The 26,849-nt window shown below is 43.8% G+C and overlaps 1 pseudogene across 1 annotated transcript; it reads left to right on the top strand.

The window, feature by feature from the left end:
- The first annotated feature begins 4,728 nt into the window (after positions 1–4,728).
- Positions 4,729–26,214, top strand: LOC308232742 (ankyrin repeat and MYND domain-containing protein 1-like; annotated as a pseudogene). Its single transcript has 13 exons — positions 4,729–5,227; positions 7,350–7,779; positions 8,779–8,995; positions 9,790–9,954; positions 11,635–11,672; positions 13,151–13,322; positions 13,804–13,944; positions 18,162–18,293; positions 19,133–19,246; positions 21,447–21,609; positions 22,815–22,881; positions 24,255–24,468; positions 26,050–26,214. The product of its transcript is annotated as an ankyrin repeat and MYND domain-containing protein 1-like (transcript).
- Positions 26,215–26,849: the final 635 nt, after the last annotated feature.

Here is a 26,849-nt window from a genome sequence, read left to right as displayed (position 1 = left end):
TCCACCTCTGTGAAAAGGCTCCTGTGGGAGGAAAACAAAAAGATGCCAATTGCTCGCAGCGCTCACGCTGTGAGGACCAAGGCCCTTGCCAGATCTAAGCCTGTGGAAGCCTCCCAAGAGATGTTCCGGCTGCAGCAAGAGAGGACAGCACAGCTGGGCTGCTTCCAGGGGCCCCCTCTCTCCTTTCCCCAGCCTTTGCTTTACAGGCCTGCAGTGGAGGAAGACGAAAAAGCTGGTGGCAGCAGCAGCAGTCTCCACCACTGGAAGCGCACCCTGATAATACATCTAAAACCGCTCCTACAATGCTCAATTGTTTTAAGTGACTCGAGGCTTGCAAACTCAGCTAAAAGTAGCCCATTCATACCATGGAAACACATTATAATATATACATGTGCTTCACAGAGAACCAGCTCTTGCAGGCAATCAAGAAGGACATCTGACACTGCGGTGTGGAGGATTGCTACAGCGAGAAAAAGATGAACTATCACATCTTCATCATCCTCCGTGTGACCTTTGGATAACCCAAGGAAGACAAGAGAGGAGTAACGACCCCTACGACCGCCAGAGCGAGCTACCATGCATGCTCTAGTAGGTTGCAACCTACGTCAGTTAATTCTGGGAAGAAATTATGCACAAGGTCCCTGGGAATTATAACGTATATGAATGAGATGAATTCTCATAAGCAAGAAATCTGTAAGAATCGACATGCACGTTTGGTGGAGCAATTCCCCCATGCATCGGGTGCCATAATAAATAATGCCTGCTTCTTAATGCTACATTTGATGAGAAAAATGAGCACGAGCCGGCTTCAGTGCGCGCTCACAGCCCAAAAAGCCAACCGTATCCTGGCCTGCATCAAGAGGAGCGCGACCAGCAGGTAGAAGGAGGTGATCCTGCCCCTCTCCTCTGCTCTCATGAGACCTCCCTTGGAGTATTGTGTGCAGTTCTGGTGTCCTCAACATGAAAAGGACATGGAACTGTTGGAACAAGTCCAGAGGAGGGCCACGAGGATGATCAGGGGGCTCAATCACCTTCCATATGAAGACAGGCTGAGAAAGCTGGGGCTGTTCAGCCTGGAGAAGAGAAGGCTGCGTGGAGACCTCAGAGCAACCTTCCAGTATCTGAAGGGTGATTTAGGGCAGGATGTCCCTGCCCATGGCAGGGGTGTTGGAACGAGATGATCTTAAGGTCCTTTCCAGCCCTAACTGTTCTAGGATTCTATGGCTGGTGTTAAGGAGTCTTATTCTACCGACTTTCGGTGACGCCGCAGCACAGCCTGATTCTCATCCCCTCCCTCCGTGTTCCCTGCCCCAACATGCCTCTCAGCAGCTCCTCTCAGTGGCTGTTCACACAGGGGGCACGGACTGCTGCCCCAACCACTATCCCGCACTTCTTTCCTGGGGCTGAGCTCTCCTCCCCATGCAGCCTCCCTCTGTCAGTCAGGCGGGTCCCAGGAGACCAACCTGAGGTGCCAGGGGCTGGGACCCCCCTCCCCGGGGCAAAGCTGGGCCCCAACCCTCACAGTATAAGGAAGCCCCTGCTGCACACTGCCTTTTGGCTGGGAGAGCAAGCCATGCTTTCAGCCAAGGCCCACCAGAAGGGGGCTTGGCAATGCACAGGGCTCTTGTGCAGAAGCGGCTGTCAGCTTCCCCATGCTGATCCATGACCTGCTGGCTGTATTAGGCCATGTCCCAGCTACCGTCCTAACCTGATGCCCCAGGCACGAGCGGCCAACTTCGTACCTAGTTGCCTGGCGGTGGCTCTGCCCTGCAGTCTCTCCTACTGACTGCTGGTCAGTCTCGCTCTCAAAGGGGACGTTTAAGGCCCCTTGGCCTCTTTTCCGTGATGCCTTTCTCCTTTCCATCTCTGGGCAAAGGCAGCCTCCCTGCTCAGCTCTTCCTCCTAAGCCTCAGCAATCTGGGCTCCTCAGGCAAAACCAGCTCCAGCAGCTGCCCCTCCACAGGAGTGTCCCTGCTCAGGGCAACAGTCACGCGCAGCTGTGGGCTCTCTCCCTGCCCCACCACGCTGTATGGGTGCCCAGTTCTATGATGTCACAGTGGGGCTGAGCAGGGCTCCCTCTGGGCTCCCGTGGGGCAACATGGAAGTTGCCTGCTCCTTAGGAACAACTTGCAAATAGCTTCATTTGACTTGGCTTTCACAAAGTGGCCTGTGCTTGCCGTAGGATTGTTAGAAACTTAAAAATGCTTCTTGTAAAGGCTCAGCTTAGACACAACAGTGAAGCATCTCTTTATTTCAAGTTTTTGCAAAAACAGGCCTTGTAGTAAGGAGGCACACCCTGGTCACAAGGCTTTTATGACCTTTTGATGGCCCACCTCCGACCGCAGAGTCCCTCCCTTGTTTCCCTATTGGCTAGGTACTCCAAGGTTTACAGCCTATCTGAAGTGCCTGAGTTACCCACACCAAGTCCACCCCCGGGTACAGAGTGCATTACTTCCTTTGAGAGCTCACTACCCTCCCACCCCCGACCCCGCCCCGCCAACCTGCTTGTGTGGGATGGCTTCCCTACACTGTAAGCACTAACCCAGCTCCTGCCAAAGTTTTCACGCCTTAACCGCCATCTTTCGGCTAACTGCAAAAACAAGACTTTAATACTTTTTACAAGATTATTGAGAAAAGAAACTGATGCACGGAATGAGACTCTACAACTCAAAAGGAGTTATAAAGCAGGTATGTTTATCATGGCGCCGGCTGCAAGGGGGGTCACTCCTCCTGACTTGCACACCGAGGGGTTAAGCAAGCAGATATTTATTACACACAAACATGCATATTCATTTGTGATAAGCACATAAATGTACTGGCTTTCGCAAATCATAGGTGTTCCTATGTGGATGTAACTGTATGAGTTCCCAGTAACAAACAAAGCTCGCTGAAGACACAAGATTAGGCAACAAGTTGAAAATGGCCAGGACTCTTGAGCAAAATGGAGTCAAACAACAAAAGAATTTGTAAAAATAAAAGAAAAGGGGGGGTGTGTGTTTTGATTTGAGGAAAGCTAGTGCCTGGACAACATAGGGCTAAAGTACTTTTAGCCTAACTTAGGTCGAAGAGAAAGATCAATGTTTGTGTTGTAAGTCTGTGGAATTTAGTGGCCTGACTAAACACCATCCTTCCACTTATCAGTTAGTTTAGAGACAGAACCTCCCAAACATCTGCTAGCTTGCGATACTCCCTGTCTGCCCCTCCTGCAATAAATTTTGCAGGAAGGTCACGCTGTTCTAAATCTTTGCCAGCTATCAGAAGAATTACAGATACGGCTGGGTTCAGGCCAAAGGGCTGGAGTGAGCAGGGCCGGGCTCACGGTCAGGCCTGCTGTCCTATACGGTACTGCCGCGGGGGGGCGGCGCAGGGTGGCTACGCGGGCCTCCCTCTAGGCCCCAGCGCCGGGCGAGGCCGCCGGGGTGTCCACGGCAAGGCGCCGGCCATGATCTGGGGCCTCGCACCCCACCAGGCGGAGTCGGCAGTGTTGTCGGGGGCGCGGCCATGGCCGTTGATGTGGGGCGAGTTTTCGCTCTGCTGGCGGCCAAGGGCACGGAAGAGGCGAGGGCGGCTAGCTGTGGCCACAGCTCCAGGCAGGGCCTGCCCCGCGGGCCGGGGACCGGCAACGTGCGCGGTGCTGATGCTGGGCTGCGGGGAGAGACCGCCGGAGGCCCCCCGCTCTGCCACCCGGGTACGAGCGTTCCGCGGGCCCCGGACGGCTGTCGGTGATGCGCTGTGGCCACGTGTCCCCCAGCGTGTGTTCGCTGGGAGCCCTGCCCGTCCGTGGGCAGGGGAGGGGCGGTCAGGAGGCCCTGCTTCCTCCTTGGAAGAAGAGCGGCTCGGATGCTGCCTTCCCTGGGCTTTCTCTCCCTGCTCGCCCTCTACTGGTGCCAAACTCAGTTTGAGCTTATTCTGAGTAAGGCAAGAGCTTTCACAGCATCCGTGTGATGTCTGAGAGCACGTTCACCTGGGGAATCAGCCCTCACTGCTCTTCTTGGTGTTCCTGTCAGTCCGTGTCTGGGTTGGTAACACGTCCACTGTGAAAATAAAAACTGAGCTCCACGGTTTCACATAACACCCTCTGTTCTCTCCCTCGGACCACTCAGTCTGTCCTCAGTCCCAGAGAAGATGGTAGATGGTTGCTGTGAGTGCTGTTATTAGCACCATAATGTTCTTTTGTTTTAAGCCAGGGGCAGTCGCTCCTTTTATGCCACAAAGTGCCAAGACTGTGGCAGGGCTGCATACTTTATGATTATTTTTAATGCAAGAGAAGAAGTGAAGAATTGAGATTGTTATTTAAGTGGTTTTTGCTTTTAATTAACAATTTTTGATTGATTTATATAAAATATCTTCCAAATGCTTGGTTTTGCTTCAAAGTGGTGAATACCTTGAAGTGTTTGTGACTGAAATCAATGACGATCAGATTTCAGTCAGGTACAGTTAGATGAGCAGGTTGGTAGCTAAGGTTTTCTTCACAGAAGAGAGGGGGTTATGGACAACTTTTTTACTGCGCATCAGCCACTTTCATACAGCCCAGCACTTTGTTTGCCTATGGTACAAAATTTCATCAGTGCGTTCTCCGGAAGGGTTAAAGTGGCAGTTTTGGAGCACTTTTAAAGCAAGTGGTGTGTAAAGTTTTAATAATCCAGTCACTTCACATGCATCTGGCAGTTGAAGACTTTTACCTTTTGTTTTGAATGCAGAATGCTGAAGGTATATTGGCATACCGGTCTTTAGGACAGCTGTTGAATGGTTGAATAGATGTTGGTTTCTCCTCTGTCGTTTAGCAATGAGAATATGAACACTGAGATACATCTACTGAAGTAGTATGGACTACTGATTGCTATGTGATGGAAGAGCTTCTAGAGAAATTGGTAAAATCTTGGCTGGGCTTTGAAGCCCACAACTAAAGTGACATTGAGACTGTGCCCAGTCTTAACTGTGTAACAGATTCATCCTCTTCGTGTGTCAGTTGCCTGCATCTTGTTAGTCCTGCTCTGCTGCAGTAAGAATGCAATTTCACTTATTTTTGTCCTATCAGTTGTATCATTCTTCTTGTCTTGTCCTCTTTTGTGGATTACAGAGATATGTGGGAAAGTTGTACATAGGCCACCGCCACAGAAATGGGGTTAACTACAGGCCTGATGGTTCCAAATTCACAGGAGCTGTTTATCTTGGCCGTGTAGAAGGCTATGGGATGCTGGAATGGAAGGATGTCAGAAAATTTCAGGGAACTGGGAAATTGCTGTGCTAATACTGCAATTCCTGTGCCTTTCAAAGTCAGCAGTGGTTTGGTTTGGTGTTTTTTGGTTGTTTTTTTTTTTTTTCCGAGTAGCTCCCTTAGTATTTTAGTTCTTTAGAGCAAAATTGTCATGCTTTGATCTCCCATGAGTTAGGGTGCTATTTCAACAGCTTAGCTTCTGTACTCAACTTTTGCATGGGGAAATACCGAAGGAGATGATAATAGAATCATTTGAGCTGGAAAAGACCCTTAAGATCATCCAGTCCAACCATTAACCCAGCACTGCCAAGTCCACCACTAAACCATATCCGTAAGTGCCACATCTACATGTCTTTTTAAATACCTCCAGAATGGTGACTCCACCACTTCCCTGGGCAGCCTGTTCCAAGACCTGACCGCCCTTTCAGGGAAGAAATGTTTCCTAATATCCGGACTAAACCTCCTGTGGTGCAACTTGAGGCCATTTTCTCTTTCTACTTGGGAAAAGACACCAACCCCCACCTCACTACAGCCTTCTTTCAGGTGGTTGTAGAGAGTGGTAAGGTCTCCCCTGAGCCTCCTTTTCTCCAGGCTAAACACCCCCAGTTCCTCATCACTCTTGTGCTCCAGGCCTTTCACCAGCTCCACTGCCATTCTCTGGACCAGCTCCAGCACTTCAATGCCTTTTTTGTAGTGAGAGGCCTGAAACTGAACACAGTATTTGAGGTGCAGCCTCACCAGTGCTGCCTGGAAAAGTTTCTTGTTCACGTATCTGATGTATGTAATTTGGGTATTTATTCTCCTTCGTTGATGAAGAGCTTATTTGTTAGACAGTACTCTCAAAAGGCATATTAGGATGAATTAGAAACTGGAAAAGCACTGCATTTTAGGAAACTGTGAAGATAGCACTCTGAAGTTTCCAGGTAGCTAGTTGGCTGGTTTGCATCATTTTCAGCCCTGATGTTGCTAGTAGAAGCTGGAAATCTTGTTTTCTAAGAGCTTGCAGTCCTTCTTTATTTTCCTAAAAGGTATATCTGGCCAGTCCCAAGTGTAGGGGAACAGTGCCCACCTGTTCCTGCTGATCCCTGGGTATCTCTGCAAGTCCTCAAATAATCTAAAACATAGAGAGAAACAACATAACAGTGTTTGCATTTAGAGGGCCAATCAACACTGAGGAGGCATCAACAAGAACAGAGCATTCTTGCTCAGTGTTGATAATGTGGCATTAATTACAGATTTAGGAGAGCTTTAGTTTGAGTATATGATGTAAAATCTAAAGCTCGGGGAAAAACAGAGAAACTTGAGATCATAACCATACTCAGAATTTTTTTCTTGCCAGTATATTCTGCCAGTGATAGTGCTTTTGTCCTACTCATTTGTCTGTGTAGCTAAACAGTTCAGTGTGAAGTTGCTGATTTTTGCTCCAAATGGCTGTTTTGAGGTTGTGATAGCTCAGTGTGAACCTGTCTCGAACCATCTGTGTGGTCCAGATACGCATGAGTCTGCTTGAATTTGATGATGTTTATGCCTTACCTACCACAGTGTCCTATCAAACTAGGATACCTTTTGTAGGAAGACTGAAACTCCTGTCCTGTAGTGCGCTATTTGCTGCTGAGACTCTTCCGTTGACATGTCGTGTCATGCTTGCAAGACTATAGATACCCTAAATTTAGTTACTTTGTAAGAAAAGAAACGTGCCATTTCCAGAATCTGTGTCTGCGCCAGGTGTGTTTCAGAAATGTTTGTTTTGAGAAGGTAGTAAAATCTAACCAAAAACCTGTCCTGGGCCAAAAGGCTGCAATCTAAAATTGATCACAGAATAAAATTAAAATAAAATCTTGCCTAGGCCTTAAAAGCGTCAGGAATTGTAATCTAAACATTACATTCTACTGTAGTTAAATTTAGGGCCTTCCACTGTTCGTGTGCTGGAAGATTTGTGTTTGCTGTTAATAGACCAAAGTGAACATGAAGGCTTTGCTGTTCAGATTGGCTTTGGCAGTTATTGCGCTGTCAATAGTAAGTGGACCAGTAAGGCCAAAAGCAGCCAGATTGGTTTAAATACAATCCAGACTTTAACTGTACAAATTGTTTGATCTCTGACTGAAACTCATGAGTTTACTTGTTTCTTAAGGGGCTGTACAAATCTGATGAGCGATTTGGACCAGGGGTTGAGAGCTATCCAGATGGCTGTCAGGATGTTGGCTTGTGGCTCAGAGATCATCTAATTAAGCTATGTACTGAAGTACCTGGTTATTTTCCTGTCTTGGATTATCCAGCGCACTACAGGTACACTGATGACAGATCTCAGAAGGGGTATATTTCACTTGAGGAAGACCCATTTCTCCGTAGCTATAAACATCTCCCTTTTGATGATAAGGATATTTTACCTGAAGGAGTCTTTGCATATTCTCGTAACATGGATCGTCTTACTCTGACTCACTCCTTCCTGGAGAGTGTGATGCTCTGTATTTTCAGAAGAAGCTGCCTGAGGAGGACCCTTGGCCTGTTGCAAATGTAACCTCCCTGCTGGTTCGAAGGTAGATGCACGTGCATAAGCACAGGTAACTGCTGATGATTTGTTTATTATGTGTGGATTTTTAACAATTACTACCCATGGGTGTTTGTTGTTTTCAAATTTACGTTGCAGGATAAAAGCTGCACTCGAGATTGGGTTTTGTGGCCTTGGGATTACAAGTTGCCAATAAGGGTTGTTTTTTTTAAAAAAAGGAAGCAAATAACATATTCATCTCTCAATTTATAGATTTTATTCCTTTAAGTTAAACATTGGGTTTATCCTGGTCACACCTAGAAAAATAATCCCATTACTCATTAACAAGTCAGGGTTTCTGGAAGTCCAGTTTTGAAAAGAATTGGGAGTCAAGGGCTGTAGAGACCTGTTCTGACCTTCGCTGTCCTGAGAGTGTAGTCTGGCATAGAAATAAAAATATGGGGAATCATAGCGCCAGGTTTTCAAAAGTACTGAAAATATGGTTATTGATAACTCTTTGTGGTTGTCTTGACTCTTGTTCTTCTTCAAGGCTATTCAAAATACGCTGTAACAAAAAAGTCGACAGCTAGTAGAACTGCCAACTGCACATCAGTTTTTATGTAGCTTGGTACTTGTATGTGCAGATGCTTTTTGAGCCCACGGAGGATTTCCTTGTGTGCTTTTCTGATAGGAACACAAGCTACCTACGTATATTTTATAGTCATAGTTAAAGCAGGTGATGAAAATTAGATCATAAACAAATGTCATGACTGTGCATGATAAATTGGGTCATAAAAACACATGGTAGTTAGATTTTGTTTTCTTACCCATCCATCAAACATCTACTAAAATACTTTTAACTTGTCTAGATAAAATCCATATGCTACTGCCAGCACCCCATTCATATAAGCAAGCTCACACTACCTAAAATAGCTCGTAAAATGATAGCTGGCCTTATTTTCCCATCTTGCGGACCAGCATATTTTATTCTTGATGCATTTTCTTTAGCTGCAGTAGTGGTCCAAGAGTACCTAGCTGCTTAAATGTGCTGTGCTTTTCTCTCCTTTTCTAGGCGCTGTCAAGTGGAGTTCAATTCAGATGTCAACCTCATTCTCAGTGGAGCCCGCAATGCTTATGGGCCTTCAGACCCCAGAGAACTTGCCTCAGAGCAGCTAATTAAGAAGGCAGCAAGAGGAGACTATGATGGGGTCTCTGCGATTCTAAGGAACGGGCTTGCTCATCCAGACATAGCTGACAAACATGGATACACAGCACTTGCTGCTGCGGCTGTAAGATTCTAAGCATGACTCTTTACCACATGATGAGAAAATTCCTGGCGTAGTAGGCTGGATTAATTTTTTCTCTTGTTTCATTACATAGTATGAAGGAATGTTCAACAAGCAGGAAACCCAGAAAAGCGGTGTGGCATGAGTAGTGTCTGTAATGACTGGTATCGTGCCAACCCCCATGGTAAACAAAGAACCTAAAAGAAGCCCTTCAGTAAATATTAGCAGTGATTTCAAATGTCAGGTTTGATTTCAGGTTGTGATTATGCCGTGGGCTAGATCTATGTTCTTGGATGTGATTGTGCCCGTATTATTTTTGATCCTATTTGCAATCAGATGCACACAGAGTTGTTTTGTTTTTGCTGAAAAGTGGTTGTGGCTGAAACTACGCATGTACAACTCCAGTTTCTGTAGGAGGGGGATGCAATCTCTCCCCCTGCCTTTTTCTTTGTTTTTCTGTCAGCTGCCTCAATACTCAGCATTCACTGTAAATGCCAAGCAGAAGCTAGATAATTTAGAACACTGTATTTCTCCTACAGCCGTCTCAGTCATTTCTAGTCTCTCTGTGCATGAATCCTCCATGAATTCCTGCAAAATCCATTAGTTGAAAATTAACCAAAGAAGTTATGTTCTGAACCCTGTAAGACATTGAGCTTCTGTTTTGAGGAAAATATCAATGTGAATTAGATAAACAGTGTAGAGCATCATTACCTCAAAATTGTGCTGTCAGTTCTTTCCATGTCCCAGGCAAGAAGTGTGTACTTATATATGCAAATATGGATGCTTCCCCTCTACAGGTTCATTCCCGTAATGCTCTTGTCAATCTTCTTCTTGATAGTGGAGCTGATGTGAGTAAGTGTAGTGATGAAGGATTTTCTGCTCTCTCCATGTGTTTTATTCTTGTTTATCCAGAAGAATCTTTTAAGGGTAATATTGCTGAGAGGAGCTTGCACAGTTACAAGGTTTGTTTACTTCTAATCTAAAATAACAGAATCATAATGTAGTATTTTGCCAACCTGCAAGCTTGCTTTTAAAATTTGCTGTATAAAAACCTCAGAACTTTAATACATTTTGCATTCTGAAACGGCAGAATAATCTCTGCTCTCACTGCACTCACTTCCTAAGTCGAAGAACATGCTCCTATGCAGTTACAAGCTTACTCAGCAGTTGAAATAAGGCACTATATCAATAGCAGAATGCGAGGCTGTGCTGGCTAGGTGTTTAACACAGTGAAGATGCAGTGGGAGAGTTAATGGGAATTACAAAAATGTAAGTAGAACAGTAGGATGTAGGTGATTCTCCTGGTACTACGTAACCTTGCTGGCATCATGGAGGTGGCTACTACGAAGCAATTGTTCTGTCAGAAGTCTGCTGATGCTTGGGGAGTACTCAAAAAGGAAGAGTCGTATCCCTAACCTTTCTTCTGCCACAAAATGAAACACCTGCTCTTACTTCCTGTGTAGGAACAGGATATGAATTTTGTAAGGGTACAAACCTGGGAATGGGAAAGCAATGGAAGCAAGGATGCTGGGACTCACCAGCCAGGATGAGAAAACAGCTGAAAAAGGGGTCTGGGCAGGAACTGTGTGGTCTTAGAAGAGCTTCCGCGTAGTCTAGAAATGGAGGGGTGCCTCTGGAACTTTCACATGAGGTTAGACAGATTAGGCCTGTGCTTTGAGGAAACTTGTTGGAAATTAAGTACCAAATAATCCTTGGTTGCTCTGAAGTCACTGTTCCAGTTCCAAGAGTACGATCATGTGGTCGTGCGAAACATTGCTAAAGTTGCAAGGCAACTATATGGGAAAGGGAGAAGGGGAGTGAGAGAGAACTGCTGCTGAAAACTACACAGAAAATCAGTGTAGAGCTATTACCTCTCATAGTACTATAAGGTAATTAGGAGTAGAGAGGGGATCTTTCTATGTTGGTCGTTGTCTGTAACAGTCTGTGAGATCTGACGAGTAGACATACACTGCTTTCACTTTTCCTCTGAGTTGAACTTGCATCCAGATTTGGAAAAATTAGCCTTGTAGGTCCTAGTATCAGATTCTCATGCAAGCTAATGCAGGTTGAAAATCTGTGTGTGTCTCGTTTTATTTCAGCAATTCTTTTTCTCTTAGGTTAGGTGATGTATACTGGAAGAAAGATTCAACTGCTCTGAACACGCTTTAGACACCATGGAATCATAGTAAAGTGAGGGTCGGAAACAACCTTAAGATGATCCAGTTCCAACCCCCCTGCCACGGGCAACCCCTCTAGACCATGTTGCCCAAGGCTCTGTCCAACCTGGCGTTGAACACTGCCAGGGACGGAGCATTTACCCACTTCTTTTTTGGGCAACCTGTTCCAGTGCCTCACCACCCTCACAGTAAAGAACTTCTTCCTTATATCTAACCTGAACTTGCCCTGAAATTGAACAAGAGAAATATTCTGTTATTTTAAGAAATTAAAACAAATGAACAAGCAAAAACTTAGTTACAATTTACTTCTAAATTATATCCCTAACAGCGCTTAACAAAATTCCAGTATCATTATATGCTGTATTGCGTTAAAGCTGTGATTAACAGGCATGTTAATATACTGAGTCATGCACTGGAAGAAGATTTGTTTCATTTTAGTAACACTTCTTTTTTCTTTTTTTTTAGTCTTTAAGTGGACTGAAAAATCAGAATCCTCAGAAACTGTGAGTGATGCTGAAGGCATAGTGTGAGAGTAAGTCTCATGCGCTAGAAATGGGAGACCAACTCTCATAAATGGTTTTGCAAAAAGAAGGTAACATTATTTCACATATTTCACATAAATGTGCATCCGTTGCAAGGAAAGATATTTTTTGATTGTTTAACTGGGCAAACCTTGTTTACGAGTAGAAACCACTAACTGTTTATACGCTCTAATGTGGCTCACGGCAGCACTGAGAAAGACTATAGTTGAAAAGTGCAGTTCAAGCAAAGGACATCATGCTTGAACAAGACAAGATTTCTTGTTAGAAGATTGTGAAAAGCTTCTAAATATGCCAAGGAGAGTTGCAGTGTAGTGCAGACCTGAGGAAGGAGAATATATTTGTTACTTGAAGTCTTGACTACATAGGAACTTGCTTGTTGTTTTCTGCAAGTGTCTGTTCACCAGTGTCAGCTGAAACATAGTCCAACTGTTTTGCATTTGTGGATCTTTGAAAGGGACACATTTTGCTTTTTGCTTTGCTTACAGAGCAGTCACCAAAGATGTCCAAATTTTTGTGTGGGTTTTATGGCAGTGTAGGTCGTTTTGACATCTCAGACCCCTCAGACTGAAAGTTCGTGGCTGGCCTTCTGACCTCCATCCCTTATTTGTGCCACATTTTACTTTTGTGGCACAAAAGTAAAACATGCTCCCACCTCCCATGATTCTTGTTGTCTGAAATACTGTGCATACTGCATATTGTTCATTGGAATATAGAGATCTGCTGAATGTAGGGCTTGTGGGTAAAGCCGAGTTATTACAATGCCTGCAAAGATGAGTATACCGTGAGAACACTTTGTGATGGAATTTCTGGGTGATATCCAAGCATCCAAGTGCTGTCTGCTTCATTTTGTAGGGGTGTCAGATTCTTTTGTGTGTGTGGATAGTTTGCCTCCATAGAGATGCAGATGGCACCTGGAATATACTGTCCTAATCTAGCATAGCTCCGGTTCCAGCTTTTGTTTAAGAGAAACACTGGACCTTTGTTTTGTTGGGATGGATGGGTGAATGAAGTTTTCTTGAGGAAAGAAACTTCCAAGCAGTCTTTGATGGCAGGAAGGAGGACTCTGTTTCTTTCATTAAACAATACGAAGACTAAATGTTTTACAAGTCACATGTGAGACTGGTAAAGACGCAGATAACCTTGCCTAGCTTTTTACCTGTCCCTATGCTGCAGCTTTTCATGACTGCAGAGACTGCTCTTTGCATGCCACTGCTTTAGTTTAGAGGGCTGAGATACACTGACTGTACTGTCTCCTCTTCAGGTCATAATGTTGTTGCCTGACTGGTGTATGACAGTTGTGATGTGACCCTAAAGACTGCCATGTCTTCCCTCTGCTAAGTGACAGTTGTAATGTCTATTACCTGCAAGCCATTTTAGTCCACTAGCTTTTCTTGGAAGGTGCTAATATGTTATTCTGGTATTTTCTATGTCAATTCTAGACGACAGAAGAGATGGGAAGCAATCCAGCTACTGCTTCGTCGAGGTGCAGATCCCAACGCATCCTGGGCCCCACCACACCTTCTGTTCTTTGCTGATAAAGCTGCAGACGCAGAAGCAGTGGAACTCCACTTAAAAAGGGGAGCCAGGTCTGATGTGCGGCTTCCATCGAAGGTTTTACTGAATGATATTTCATAATATGGGATTCAAGGTGTGTACTGCAGCTTCAGTGCCCTACTGTAAAATATCTTGCATGTCAGAATCAGCTTTAGAATGGCCAGAAAGCTGTTTAAAGCGATTATCCTGTTCAAAGATTTATTTTTCTTTTTTTAGTAGAAAGAACTCAAAGCTCCTTACTCTCCAAGTTTCTCTTTCTTACTATGTTTTCTGATTGCCAAGCTTGTGAGTGGTTGAGGAATATTTGCGAAGCTGCTCCTGACGTTGGTTATAGCTGTTGTGATATTTAACAGGCCAAGTGTCTGGGGCCTTTAGTATTCCACAGTCTTATAAGTCTGGGCTCTAGATTTCTGGTGGCTGTCTGTGAGGCACAGCATATGGGAAGAGTGAGCTTGGATTATTCTTAAAATAATATTTATCACTATTTAAGTGCTGCTTCTGATAAACAGGAGTCTTAATGCTATATTTGTGTTTTCAGTTAGGGGGGTTAACTCCCCTCCACATAGCTGCCTCGATTCCTGGGGAGGAAGGGGTCCAGATAACTCAGTACCTCCTGCATTCTGCCCCAGATCTTAATGCAAGGGCAGAAGATGGAAATGAGCTATATGGTCCAGACAAGGTATGTTGCTTTTTGAGCTCATCTTTCAGCTATTGAAATTCAGATTGCAGAGGACCTGAGCAGGGAGTTGAGATTACTGCCTGCCTGATTTTGCAGTGAAAGCTTTGCATTTCCCTGAAAGAGCCTTAAAAAAAGAAAGAAAACCAAACCCCCAAAAAACTAGAGTCACTTGAGGTGTATTGTATTAGGTTGTAAATAAACACATGCTTCCGGTGCCCCAGAACACTCTGTCATGTCTTACATAAGACAGAGTCTAGAAGTTTCTTATGTGTAGTCCAGTACAAATCATAAAATCATCGAATCATAGAATAGTTACGGAAAGGACCTGAAGGTCATCTAGTTCCCACCCCCCTGCCATGAGCAGGGACACCTCACCCAAGGCTCTGTCCAGCCTGGGCCTGAACTCTGCCAGGGATGGAGCATTCACAACATCTTTGAGCAACCTGTTGCAGTGCCTCACCAACCTCACAGTAAAGAACTTCTTCCTTATATATAACCTAAACTTCCCCGATTTAAGTTTAAACCCATTCCCCCTTGTCCTGTTGCTACAGTCCCTAATGAAGAGTACCTCTCCAGCATCCCTGTAGGCCTCCTTCAGATACTGGAAGGCTGCTATGAAGTCTCCACACAGCCTTCTCTTCTCCAGGCTGAACAGCCCCAACTTTTTCAGCCTATCTTCATATGGGAGGTGATCGAGTCCCCTCGTCATCCTTGTAGCCCGTCTCTGGACTTGCTCCAATAGCTCCATGTCCTTTTTATGTTGAGGACACCAGAGCTGCACACAATACTCCAAGTGAGGTCTCACAAGAGCAGAGCAGAGGGGCAACATCACCTCCTTCGACCTGCTGGTCACACTTCTTTTGATGCAGGCCAGGATACGGTTGGCTTTCTGGGCTGCGAGTGCACACTGCAGCCGGCTCATGTTCACATCGACCAAGACCCCCAAGTCCTTCTCTGCAGGGCTGCTCTGAATCTCTTCTCTGCCCAACCTGTAGCCGTGCCTGGGATTGCCCCGCCCCAGGTGTACGACCTTGCACTTGGCATGGTTGGACTTCATGAGGTTGGCATTGGCCCACCTCACAGGCGTGTCGAGGTCCCTCTGGATGGCATCCCTTCCCTCCAGCGTATCAACCGAACTACATGACTTAGTGGTGCTGGCAAACTTGATGAGGGTGCATCAATCCCATTGTCCATGTCACCGACAAAGATGTTGAACAGGATTGGTCCCAGTACCGACAACCACAACTCTTTGTGTGCAGCCACCCAGCCAGTTCCTTATCCACTGAATGGTCCATCCATCAAATTGATGTCTCTCCAATTTAGAGACAAGGATGCCTTCTCCAAAGCCAGGGTAGCCAGTTCTCCTGATAGCTTCTGGAGAGGGCCAACATTAACCCTAGTCTGTCTTTTGTTTGCTCCATACCTATAGAAGCCCTTCCTGGTATCTTTCACCTCCCTTGCCAGATTTAATTCTAACTGGGCCTTAGCTTTCCTAACCTGGTCCCTAGCTTCCTGGGCAACGTCCCTGTATTCTGCACAGGCTGCCTGTCCTTGCTTCCACCTTTTATAAGCCTCTTTTTTCCCCTCTAAGTTTTCTCAGCAGTTCCTTATCCATCCATGGAGGTCTCCTGGCCTTCCTGCCACATTTCCTTCTAGTTGTTACACAACACTCCTGAGCTTGTAAGTCAGGATATAAGCATCCCTTCCCTCAACCTGGTTGATCCCTGAATATCAACCAGCAGTCTTGGCCCTCCTGCCCTTCAGGGCTTTATCCCACAGAACCTTACTAAGCAGGTTCCAGAAGAGGCCAAAGTCTGTTTTCTTGCAGTCCAGGGCAGTGAGCTTGCTGTGTGCCCTTCTTACTGTCCTGAGGATCTCAAACTCGACCATCTTGTGATTGCTACAGCCAAGGCTGCCCTGGAGCATCACTTTCCCAACCAGCCCCTCCTTGTTGGTGAGTACGAGGTAAAGCATGGCACCTCTCCTTGTTGGTTCCTCTATTACTTGCAAGAGGAAGTTGTCTTCCGCACAATGGAGGAACCTCCTGGACTGCTTGTGCCAGGCTGTACCGTCCCTCCAGCAGATATCCCCCATGAGGACAAGGGCCTATGAGCACGAGGCTGCTCCTATCTGTCTGTAGAGCACTTCATCCAGAGAGTCCTCCTGATCAGCAGCTTGTACAAGATCTCCTTTGACTGTGACTCACAAGCTCTCTGTTGACTCATCACCTGTCCCCAGACAGAGATCCATATTCAAATGTCTGAAGATATATATGTCTGTTATGGGACTTGCTTGCTTCATCTCCATGGAGTTGTATTTTAGTACTTTGTCCTTAACTAGTAAACAGGAGAACTTAATACCTATTTATCAACAGTATTTAGTTACAGAATGCCCAGACACAGTCTAGGCAAAATTTACTTTTTCAAATATCACTTTTATATTGATCTGGTAACACTTTATTCATAGAGCTTAAATGAATATGTGAATGAGCCCCACTCAAGGCAGGTCCTTTGTGCCTGAAAGCTTGCTGCTTCCCTCTCACGCCCAACTCTCTGTCATTTGGCCCAGTGAAAGTTATTAACATCTATCTCTCAAATTTGCTATCCCCAGACTTCTCCAGTCGTTTTACTAAACTTCCTAGTGAGTGGTGCGAAAGCCAGCAAGACATGAATGTAAAGAAAGTAGGAAAAGGGTGGCTATTGTTTTTGTGGGGCTGAGCAAGCCATGGTAAGAACACTCCAAAGGGAGGCAAGCCTAGCAGTTCCGAAAAGCTGAAAGGGGCAGGATTGAAGTGTGGTTTCTGCATCCCTGTTTATCTTTCTCCAATACAAAAGCACACCAATAATCCAGAGCGGCATTCTGTTGGAAACTCAGCCATGAGCAAATCTAGAGGAAACCATTTTCAGTATTTTTTATGAAACCAACATTCTACCTTTTGTTCTGTCACTACAAAATTTATACTTTACATAGGATAAGTAGTAGAACAAAGAAAATATTTGTAGTGTGTTGCTGTTCTTTAACTATATTCCGTTCACTGGAAGGGTATCAAATATCTATAAAAATAAATCTGAATGCAATATATACAGCTAGAGGAGCTAGAGTGTGTGCTATGAAAGGGGTGACAACTGCATACAACATGAAATAGATTCTGTATCAAGTCTTTGTTTCTCAACCTTTTTCCGTATGCTGTCTTCATAATTTTAAAGTCAATTTTGGTATTCTTCTGGGCAAAAGTGTTTTCTTGCAACACAAAAATTTAGGTTTCATGATTTTTAATGAAATAGTCCCATATCCAACAATTTCTACTGGTTCCTTATGTCTGATAAAGTAATGATCTAATAGGCTGTAAGGGATCAACCTATCTAATCCTTATCTTTGTAGTAAAGGTTTTGGTTTTTTTTTTTTTTTCCAAATACGTTATGACTCAGACCAGGTGATTTTTAAAGCTACCCTTTCACAGTATCACAGTATCACAGTATGCTAGAGATTGCAAGGGACCTCAAAAGATCATCTAGTGCAATCCCCCTGCCAGAGCAGGAACACCTAGATAAGGTTACACAGGAATGTGTCCAGGCGGGTTTTGAATGTCTCCAGAGAAGGAGACTCCACAACCTCCCTGGGCAGCCTGTTCCAGTGTTCTGTCACCCTCACTGAGAAGAAGTTTCTTCTCAAGTTTAAGTGGAACCTCTTGTGTTCCAGTTTGTACCCATTACCCCTTGTCCTATCATTGTTTGCCACTGAGAAGAGCCTGGCTCCATCCTCGTGACACTCCCCCTTTATATATTTATATACACTAATAAGGTCACCCATCAGTCTCCTCTTCTTCAAACTATAGAGACCCAGCTCCCTCAGCCTTTCCTCATAAGGGAGATGCTCCACTCCCTTGATCATCTTAGCTGCCCTGCGCTGGACTCTCTCCAGCAGGTCCCTGTCCTTCTTGAACTGAGGGGCCCAGAACTGGACACAATATTCCAGATTCGATGGTGATGCTATGATTCATGCTAAAAGAAGTAAAAACTACTGTCTGGTGACTAAATTTTTGAGTGTTACTGAAGCTATGACAAATACAGGCCGATACTGCAAGTGTGCTGTGGTAAATACTGTAAAGCTTTAGGGCTTTGCCTTATCTGACCAGGGTCTGGGTTTCCTGCTGTAGAACTGTCAATACAGGCTTCTCCAGTCACTAACGTGTCACATTTGCATGTGCACATTTGCAGGCAGTGATTGAACTCCTCAGACATGGGGCTGACCCAAATCTGCCATTGATTGGAGCAGTAAGAAGTGCCCTGTGTGCTGCTGTCAGTACGGCTTATGAGCAGCAGAGGACGGCAGCACAGAGGATTGCCTTGGTGAGATAACTTCTGGGTGTTTATTGGGTTTTTTTTCAAACCTCAGAAAACCAGAGAGTTCTGTCTCCTTTCTCTGTAATGGGTAATCTGATTTCTCCCCACTCTTCCTGTGTCTGTTCCTAATGCTGTTTATTTCTGTCCTGAGGAACAGGTGTTTTGTATGGAAATTCATTTTCATGTTCAAGTAAAGAGGATGATAACTTCCTTGTGTAGAAAAGGAAAAACTGCATTAAAGTCAGATGGGGTAGTTGTAGTGCCCACAGTCCTATCAAATCTGACTATAACCTTGTTTATGAACCCAACCAGCATCCACATGAAGAGAGCTGCGTTGTCTTTGATTGTTAATGTAAAATATTCAATACCACTGGTGATGAGTGAGCTTTCTCATTCATGATTAGGTCAATGGCAGCATTTGGCCTTGTGAAAACTGGAGTTTTTTCTCCTCATCCAAGGGAGCACAGGGCTGATCTTATTCAGAGTGGAGGTGAAAGGCTGCAGCTGATGGGTCTGGGAGAGGAGGGAATTTCCTCAGGTGGGTTCTGTTCTGAACCCTCCCTCACTAGTTGTCTGCGCTTCATGTGTTGCTGGAATATCGTGAGATATCCAGAAACAAATAGCTACTGCCTGCAAGAAGGTTTTACTTACAGAACATGTTTAGATTTGACAATTCATCATCAGCTCTAAAGGGGCAGAAGAAATGCATGGTTTGGTGCACAAAATGGTCTCACAAACAGAGGTTAAGCTCTGATGCTCAGCACTGTCTCTGTAGCTGTGGTATGAATGCAGTTTCTGGGAAGGTTTTCTTTTTGCTTGAATGTGTCATGATTTGCTGTCTTCAGGTTGATAAGCTGCTTGAAGCTGGTGCAGATATCCTTGCACCAGTTACTCTTCAGGAAGGACAGAGAAAAGCTGTGGGAACAGTTGTTGACTACGCCTATTATGAGTATTACCAGGTATAACTTCAGTTTCCATATCTGAAAGTCCTGTGCATTTGCATCCATTCAAATATATGGCCTGTTATGTCCTTATGAATTGACCAGGGCCTCCTTCAAAACCTTTTATGGAAATTTGATTTTCTCTTCTTTTTTTGGTGAGACTCAGTTCAGCACCAAATGAAACACTAATCAGTTAAGTTTCAATACCCTCTGATAGTTTTGCCTGTGAAGACAATCCTTGCTGTCCATCTTATCGTAAGATTCCATTCATAATCTGATTGAACAGGGTTACTCGTAGTCTTAAACTTGGGCATTAAAACCAAAAATAGTATGTGTTTCTGGAAGGCTACAACCAAATCAGGGGAAGTTATTATGGGTTATAAATCATGTTAATTTCTGATGTCTTGCAAGCCATGAGAGGACATTATTGGTCAAATTTAAAAATAATGGATTTCCTAACTAAAATACATATATTTAAATAAAAAATACATTAAAATATGTATTATGCATTATATGTTATAGATAAATAACTAAATATATATTTATTAAGTGAATTTACTAAAGGGATCTTTAATCATTTAGTAATGCCTTATAAAAAGAATCTCACTGTGAAGTATAATGAGAAACTTCTGCTGATGTGTTTTTTCTGTATATATTTGTTTAAAAAAACTACTTTAAAAAGGCCTGGGATTCTGTGACAGTTCAATTAAACCTCTTTTTTTTTTTATAGTATTCTTATTAACAAGAAAACTTACATGTTGAGCAGATTGCTTATGTCTGAAACATAAACAGCAGTTGTTCTGAAAAGAACGGTAGTAATGGTCACCTTGTTCACAGAGCAGCCTGCTTAGAGCTACTGAGGGTTTTTCATCCCACACCAATGTTCTACGTAGACATACATAGCTGATTCTCAAACAGGAAAATAAATTAAGCAATTCATAGCTGTAATCACAGGTCAAATTTGATCACTGTACTCCATGTATCTTACTGTCTTGCTCTGGACGTTTTTTCTATGCTCTCCTTCCTGGCACTTGCTACAGGGAAGTAGCACGGGAAATTGAGGAGTGTAGTAGTGGGCAAACAGTGCCCCCCAGCTGTCTTTTAATTTTCAAGAAACTTCGTGGTGCTTCCAGACGTGCTGGGAGAAGAGCTCTGCAAGATGAGGGCAGCTTCCAAGTGCAAGGTCCTGCAGATGGGTCCATGCAACCCCTGGTATCAGTGCAGGCTGGGGGTGAAGCAGCGATTGAGAGCAACCCTGAAGAGAAGGACATGGGGGTACTGGTGGTTGAAAAGCTGGATGTGGCCCAGCAGTGTGCACTGGAGCCCAGAACCCCTCACCCTGTGTTGGGCTGCATCCCCAGAGCATGAGCAGCCAGTCAAGGGAGGGGATTCTCCCCCTCTGCTGCTCTCTGGGGAGACCCCCCCTGCAGTCCTGATCCAGCTCTGGGGCAACAGCACAAGAGGGACGTGGAGCTGTTGGAGCGAGTCTGGAGGAGGCCACAGAGATGCTGCGAGGGCTGGAGCAGCTCTGCTCTGGAGCCAGGCTGAGAGAGCTGGGCTGGGTCAGCCTGGAGAAGAGAAGGCTCCGGGGAGAACGTACTGCATCCTTTCAGTACTTAAATTGAGTTTATAAGATGGAGACAAACCTTTTAGCAGGCTGGTTGCAATAGAACAAGGAGTAATAGTTCTAAACTTGAAAGAGAGTAGATTTGACTAGATGTAAGGAAGAAATTTTTTACAATGTGAGTGGTGAAACACTGAAATAGGTTTCACAGAGAAGATGTGAAAGATCTTCTCTGTGAAACCTATTCCAGTGGGAAGGGATGCCCCATCCCTGGAAACACCATCCCTGGCTTAGTGGTGCTCTGAGCAACCTGATCTTGTTGAAGATGTTCCTGCTTATTGCAGGGGGTTGGACTAAATGACCTTTAAAGGCCTGTTCCAACCCAAACTATTCTATTATTCTATGATTTTCTCTTGACGAAACATCTGGAAATTGTTTTAGTTAATTTCTTGAGCACTCACCAAACCGATAACTGGAACAACTAGGACATCTAACCTGAACATGTTCTGTGCTCCATAGCATGAACTGAGATCCAAGCCAGGATCCAGCAGGGACAATGCTGTGCTTTTAGAATTGGTTGGCTTTAACTCTGAAACACTAACTTGTGTGCTACTGTTCCCAGGTGTTAGTGAATTATCTCATGTTATGTTGCAGGATAGAATTGCTCACACACCATACCACATACTGCCAGCATTTGAGCAGGAAGCTTTTCAAACACGCCGATCACTGCTGGAACACTTTAGAGTGAAGCTCCGTGAGCGTGTCATCCTGAAAGAGAAAGAGTGGGATGAGGAAGAGCTGAGAAGATCCAAGAAATGTTAGTTCAAGTCTAAGATTAGTTCAAGATTAAAGGTAGCATCACCTGGTGTGAAGGGGAATTGATTATTATAGTTCTCATTATTGTCTGAAAAGGTAACTCCTAATAAAACCTGCTTATCCATGTTTGGTAAGGAGATGTAGGGGTTATGGAATCCTAGAATAGTTAGGGTTGGAAAGGACCTGAAGATCATCTAGTTCCAACCCCCCTGCCATGGGACACCTCACACTAAACCACGTCACCCAAGGCTCTGTCCAGCCTGGCCTTGAACACCGCCAGGGATGGAGCATTCACAACTTCCCTGGACAACCCATTCCAGTGCCTCACCACCCTTACAGTAAAGAACTTCTTCCTTGTATCCAATCTAAACTTCCCCTGTTTAAGTTTGAACCTGCCACCCCTTGTCCTCTCACTACAGTCCCTAATGAAGAGTCCCTCCCCAATTCTACAAATATTAAAGAGAATGAACAGGCTTTGTGAAGAAATCTGAATATGAGTTTAGTGCCTGTCAGCTGCTTCCTGGTAAATCCCTGTACAAGATCTACTACCATGTGTTAAGGAGTGATTGTAGGAGTTGGCTCTTCTTTCATGGGAGAACCTTGGAATTGCTTGTCATTACTGCAGGGATCAGGATACATGCAGTGGTCACTGCGGATATCTAGTGTACCTTCATTCCTTATGGCAACTGACTATCAGGTCCTCTCCCATTATGTCAGTGCTCTTCTGCTATTAAAGTAGCAACAATGAATATATTAATATGTTACATAAATCTTAATTTGGATGGTCTGAGTTACACCCTCAGTACTGGTCAAATGCGTGGTGAAATGAGGCTTAGATCCTAGGTCTCTGATAGGTCTTTGGGACAAAAGATGTAGCACACTTGGGAAGTGAACTCAGAATGTAAGGCTGTTACCTTTGCAGTTCAGCATCACCTGTGACTCTGTGGCTTGTCACAAGCAGGTTGTAAGAATAAGTTATCTGTATGGTTTCTTCCTCTTGGCTGTGACAGGCAGCAATTGGCTCCTATTTTCTTGGCTTCTGAAGCTTGTGGATGGAAGATGCATTTTATTATGTATCTTCAATTTTTCTACAGTAGACAAAGCCAAGCAGACTTTTAATGACAGTGGGTCTTGTGACTAGTATTTGAATTCTTATGTCAGAATACCAATTTTTGTTTTCCCCCCTGTTCTCTTTTGCTGGTGTAGCGGATTCAGCCATTCATAAACGTGTTTCAAAGAAGAAAGGAGGGAGCCAGCATGTGGAAGAAATGAGGTAGGACAGTACTACAGGATACTGCTCTCAAGGATTGACTATTACAAGTCAAAAATCCTATGCCCTGGGGATTTTTCTTCCTCACCAAAATTATTGTCGCCCTGCCATTTTTCTCCTTTCTAATGTTTCTCTCCAGTCTATCCAGACTTACCAGCTGCCATTAGGTTCTTTCTGGGCTCTGATCACATCCCTCCTTTTCAGCTCCAGACTTTGCTATTACTGTTTATAATATTCAGTCTTCTTGTGAGAAGCAGAGTGTCCTTGTGTTTTAAACCAATTAATGACATCAGTACATTAGAGGAGCATGCAAATACTAAGAATTAGGCCCGTACAAATTTTGTAGCTTACATTTCTCCAGAAATTTCAGGAATAAGTTGTACAGTTTGAATGTTATTCTTGGAACTGTGTATTAACAAAAGTTTGAGTAATAATGGAATACTGGCCTCAAGGATATTGAATTCTGTCACCAGTTTCTCATACCGTACGGAATTCACAGGCTTCTGAACTTTGCCTCAGTATTTGAATCAAGAGGAAGTAAGATAGGTGTCAGGAGCTGGGGCCTTTTTGAAGACAGAAATTTTGAGGTAGCATTTTTTTCTGAACCAAGATAGATCAATAGTAGCATAAGATGCAGAAATACCTAGAAGAACATGAACTAACTCAAACTAAAACCTGGAAAGTTAAACTAGTACACCAAGATTTTACAAATAAATCTCAATGATGACTTCCAGCAACAAATGAAACCTTAGTGAAACTTGCTATTTGGAAATGATCCTTAGATGCTTTTAAAAGGATGTGAATCTGTAGTCCAGCTTGCACTTATATCTAATATTCTGCTTCCCTGTCCCACTGACAGCCTTAATCCAAGCAATCTGTTTTATGTTCCAACTTTGGAATAACTGTTGTGGTGCAGAGGCCTATGAAAGCCCTTGTTTGTCTCTGCAGTATTCCAGGGTGTTCTGTGAGTGTTTTAAGTTTGCCAGCTTGGCTTTGTTATCTCTGGCCATATATGATCTGTTTGCATGCCAGTTTGAAAAGAGACATCTCCAGGCCGAGTGTACACTAAAGCATGCAGTGTGCTAGTGTATGGCAGGATGTGGATGTTGGTTTGGTAAAAGCTTGGTCATTTTTCTCACTAGGCTTTTCTGGGGGCTGGCTTTGCAGCTGGTACGCAGTCTGCTCCCCACAAACCCCTGTGATAAGCTGCAGAGACTCCTGTTCTTTATTGCTGAGCATTATTGTTGAACATTATTATTTTCGTATTGTAGCCGTTTTAATGCAGTTTTACTGTGATCTGCAAACATGCTGTCAGCTTGAGGAAAGCATTAACCAAACAACAGTGTGCTTTCATTTTACAACTGTCTTTGTTCTAGATTACCTTTATTTAAATACTGCTATCAGTGTGGACGTTCAGCTGGTGTTCAGCTCTCACCTTGCCAGCATTGTCATGAAGTCTTCACTTGCAGTGATATTTGCAAAAAGAAATCCTGGAATGAGCGGCATAGGCAGGAGTGTTTGGGATTGCTGAGCAAGTCTTCCCATCATTACGATCTGAGTACAGTGGTTTGTGCTTGTATACTGACTGGGGTATGTCTTCCATGTAACGGACCGGTAAAATGTGCTTTACAAAAGAATTTAAATAAGAAGGTTCAGTTCATTCACTTTAGTAGCTGTGATCTTTGTAAACCCACCAGCTTTAAGAGAGCTGCTACTGTGTAATTACTTGGAACGTGAGGAGAAAAGAATCTTTAAGGTGAGTGCAGAGCAAAGGAAATGCTCTCTCCGAGACTAAGGTTAGCTACTGTGAACATCCATAGACAACTTTCCAGGCTGAAAGACCACCATAGAGCAAACAAGTTAGGCAGGGTGGAGCTTTCGGTACAAATTCTACCAATTAATCATCTGTACCTGTATTTTAGAAGAGAAATCAATGAGATTTCTGACTTTTACGCATGGAGTCGTTAATACCACACCACTGTGCTTATTGGAAACCACACTTGTGCTCATAAAAATGAAGCCCCATGCTACCTAGCAGTAGAAGACTGGCAAGGTAGAAATTACACTATTTGAATTATATCAGATGCTCACATAGATTGAATGAGAAATCTGACGTATGAAGTGTGAGGTGGATACAGAACTGCTTTATTCACAGAAGTTCTGCAATTGATGTATCTTCTAGCGTCTGCCTTGAATGGGACTTTTAAATCTTGGATACATATAAAACCCTGTGTGTTTGGAATAGTGGGGTCTGTCCCACTGGAGATAAGTTATATCAAACATAGATGTTTACCAGTATGGGCTCTAGAGAATCAAAATATTACAGAACGGAACAGAATAGACATCAGACTGAAAGTTGGCAGCTGTATACGGCAGCTGTACACTGAAGGACTTAAACATGAAAAAAAGGACGTTCGTTTAGAAAACAGAATTTTACTACCTTGTGTTTAAAAATTTAGTGCATTATGGATACAGCTGGGTGAAACATCAGGATGTTAACTGGTCGTTATTTAAGCTCTTTGAGGTAAGCTTTTTCCTGTATGGCAAATGCAAAATTTCATTAAATTCAGATTCAGTGACTTCAGAGCAAGTGTGAATGCCTTTCTGTAGACAGAATTTTTCTCAGTAATAAACAAGCTTCCTCAGTAGTGTCTCCCTGTCTAGTTAATTTTGAGGTGGAAAGGGTTTTGTTTGTTCCTTTGTTATAGTATTTTCTCTCCTGTTGTGTCCTTGATTTAAAATGACCTGAAATTCCCTCAGATGAGTTTTAGCAATTCAGTCTGTTGCTCTGAGAGGCTCTGATGCCCTTCGCCCCCTTTCCTGATTCCTTTTCACTGTAGTACGATGTGATTAGCATTTATTTTGTACTTCATAAGCAAAACTCTCAATGTTTATCTGAGTTTTGAAGTAACTAATAGTATTAACTGCAGATACATTTACTGGAAGAAGCAAGTGTCATTTACACTCGCATATGTAGTCATTGTTTGCTAGGAAGTTTATAGGTGAGTAGGTAGCCGCAGCTACCCCAAGAGTTGTGTCTGTTAGCATCACATTTAATAAACTATGCCAAAATAGGAACTTCCAGGAATCTTGTACGTGATTCCAGTTTATTGTTTCAGAGAAACAAAAGTCACACAAAGAAACGTGGCCGGCTTTGGGTTTTTTTTTCAGAGAAGAGTACAGCTCGAGCAGCTCCGGATGGAAGCAGTGCAGGATGCCAAAAGAATGTCACTGGCAAAAAGGGGGAAAATGGAAGAGAAAGAAAAGATGAAGAGAGAGGTGGAAGAAAGAGTAAAACTGGGACTGGTGGAAGAGAGCATCGCAAAGAATGACTGACTTGTTTCAAGTCACTCCTGCTGTTGTTAGGACAAGTTTTAATTCCACTGTTCTTTCTGCCTTGTGATGCGCTTCTGCTAAGCTTGAAAGTGATCTAATTTGACATGTTTTGAGAAAGTAAAGCCAAACCCGTCTTTCTAAGATACTGCATATGAGCTCAAGGATTATAATGCCATCGAAAACCGGTGTGTGTATGTATATGCAAGCTATGTGTTTCTATAAATTTTTGCAATTAGAAATACAGTGAACTTCAGATTGCTTTTAATGGTCTAATGCCACATATATATGTATATACATTTTAAACCACACTATTGCCCCTTATTAAACATCATCACAAATACTCCAGTAGGGAGGGAGTATCTGAGCATATCGAGAGTGACTACATGGCTGGGGGGATGAGGGCTAAGGTCAGCGTGAGTCCAGATGGTTTTCTCTTTAATCCTATTGCCAAATTGGAAAGGCTTAAGGAGGAGTGGATGTATCTTGAGGTTCAGCACGTTGTTGTGCAGCTGTGTCAATGACAACGGTGTGATTTTAAAACCACAGGACCACCTTTGGGGGTCAAGGATTGGTAGGGACAAGTAGAACTTTCCCGACAAAGAAGGTAGAAACCCCTCTTTGCTAACAGACTGGCA

This window comes from Psittacula echo (assembly GCF_963264785.1).
Source record: "Psittacula echo genome assembly, contig: SCAFFOLD_48, whole genome shotgun sequence".
NCBI lineage: Eukaryota > Metazoa > Chordata > Aves > Psittaciformes > Psittacidae > Psittacula > Psittacula echo.
This window is presented reverse-complemented; position numbering and strand designations above follow the sequence as displayed.